Source organism: Fukomys damarensis, unplaced genomic scaffold, assembly GCF_012274545.1.
Source record: "Fukomys damarensis isolate Sample0158 unplaced genomic scaffold, DMR_v1.0_HiC HiC_scaffold_19, whole genome shotgun sequence".
NCBI classification, from domain to species: domain Eukaryota; kingdom Metazoa; phylum Chordata; class Mammalia; order Rodentia; family Bathyergidae; genus Fukomys; species Fukomys damarensis.
The window spans coordinates 67,856,930-67,858,898 of record NW_022900931.1 but is presented as its reverse complement, the minus strand read 5'-3'; the positions used below and the strand labels follow the sequence as shown (position 1 = coordinate 67,858,898).

At 63.5% G+C, this 1,969-nt stretch overlaps 1 long non-coding RNA gene across 1 annotated transcript in view; it reads right to left on the bottom strand.

Annotated features, from left to right (window-relative positions):
* The window catches only part of LOC104857157, a 2,453-nt gene continuing 484 nt past the window's right edge, over window positions 1–1,969 (bottom strand). Inside the window, exons 2-3 of the long non-coding RNA XR_778799.1 lie at window positions 934–1,004; window positions 1–60 (exon numbers count right to left, since the gene is read on the bottom strand). This is a non-coding gene — a long non-coding RNA (uncharacterized LOC104857157). The remainder of the gene's footprint in view (window positions 61–933; window positions 1,005–1,969) is intronic.

Below are 1,969 nucleotides of genomic sequence, written 5' to 3'. Positions count from 1 at the left end.
GGCCCTCGGTGGCTGGCTCCTCCTGCTTCACAGGCAGGGATGCAGGGGCCTCCATGGAGCCTGCAAAGGGAGACATGGAGAGGTGAGGGTGCAGTGAGCCGGCCGGCACAGGTCCGAGCCCGAGTCCTGGGTCTGCTCCTGTGGCCACTGCCCCTGCCTGTTTCCCGCCACAAGAAGGGCCTCCTGCCTGGGGCCACCACAGGGCCTCGTGAAATGCTGCGCTCCTCTGATCTCCCTGGAGCCCAGGCCCTAGTGTGGTTACTCTGGGGCTGGCATTTCAGTGCAGGAGTGTGGGGGACACACACAGCCCCAGCACAGCCTGGGCATTCGCCAGCCACACCTGGGAGCAGGCCAGCTGACTGGAGCGGCCCCTGTCCCCACCTCCTGTGACAGCTGAGGCTGGAGGAAGCTGTCCACCCCCCACCCCCCACCCCCGGGAAGGCAAGGCCAAGGCCAAGGCCCTGAATCGGGTGATGCTACCCAGGTGCAGCAGGTAGGGGCTGGGGATGGTTCTGATCCGGGTGGCGGAACAGGCAGAGCCACGGACTGGCGATACAGGTTGGGGACTCCTCCGGGCATCCTGTGGTACACAGGATGGCCCTCCAAGCTGGCTCCTCCACCCTACCCAGGCCTCCCACTGGTGCGGCACTGCACACCTTCACTCCGCTGTTCTCAGAGACGTCACCTTCCCTAGTCCTCCTTTGGTGATTCTTAGCTGGACTTGTGGGCTATCCGTCCTTGGTGCCCATGCAGGCACTGTGTCTCAGCAGACAGCCAACCACATGAGGCTGCTGTTGGCACCCTAACGAAGGCGGCCCACCTGTCCCCAGCACGTGAGCGGCACAGCCAGAAGCCACAGCCCGCCTGCCTGGCTGCAGGATTGGCCACAGCAATACCCCTCAGACAGCCACAATCACCTGAGGGACAACTCACCTGGAGCAGGCAAGGAGGCTTTCCCCGAAGAGCTGGCCAGAGCTGTATCTGGGCTGCACAGACGCCGCACCCTGGAGAGAGAGGAACTTCAGCCAGAGGCAGCCAGGCCAGCTGCGGGAATCAGCAGTCACCCTGCCTGGGCTCACTGTTTGGGGTCACAGCTCCAGGGCCGGTCCCAGGCAGTGGATGCAGCCACTCTATCACCCAGGGAGCACCCAGTGCACCTGCACCGAGGCTACTGTGTCACCCCGGACACCTCAGGAGTCCACACAGGCCCCTCCCAGCAGCCTGGGCTCCCTCGGCACCATGGCCCAGCACAGCTCCCAGGCCAAGTCCCAGTCCTAGTGGGATGGTGGCTTTCTTCTGTGACTCGCCTGCTCTGAGAGACCAGTAAGCAGAAGCCTGACTTAGAAGTGGTCCCAAGAAAGCACCCGATGAAGGCTGGCATACGGCTCCTCCGCGTCCTGCAAATCTCAGGCTGGGTTGCACTAGCACTTCCCAGGGGTGACAACCGAAGTCGTCTGGGGGGAGCCGCCGGCCTACTGACTCAAGCACAAGAGCTCTCCAGCTCTGCCACCCTCGGCTGGGTGTCCTTGGACGGGACAAGAGCACCTGTTACACACAATACTTCCTTTCCCTCGGCTGTAAAACGGGGACAAAACATACTAGCCCAGGAGCTGCAGTGAGAACGAAATCACCCAAGGAACACAAAAACGCGAAAGCAGCGCCGGCTCGGGAAGCACACGAGTAGCTTTTATCCCGGAGACCTTGTCCCACGTGCGCCGTGAGGTGTGTCGAGACCCGTGGGAGACAAGCGCGCGGGGGGAGAAAGCAGCAGCAGCAAATGAGGGCGGCGATCACGGGCCTGGGGGGCACAGCGGGCAGCCTGGCCCTCTGCTCACATGAATGAATTCAGCCTTCCTGCAGGCTAACCGCACAGCCATTCCTGACCGTGCGAGGAGTGCACAGGGCAGCGCCCCTAAGCTCGGGTGCCGCTCGGCCAGCGGCTCGCCCCGGGATAGCGGCCCGCACCTCC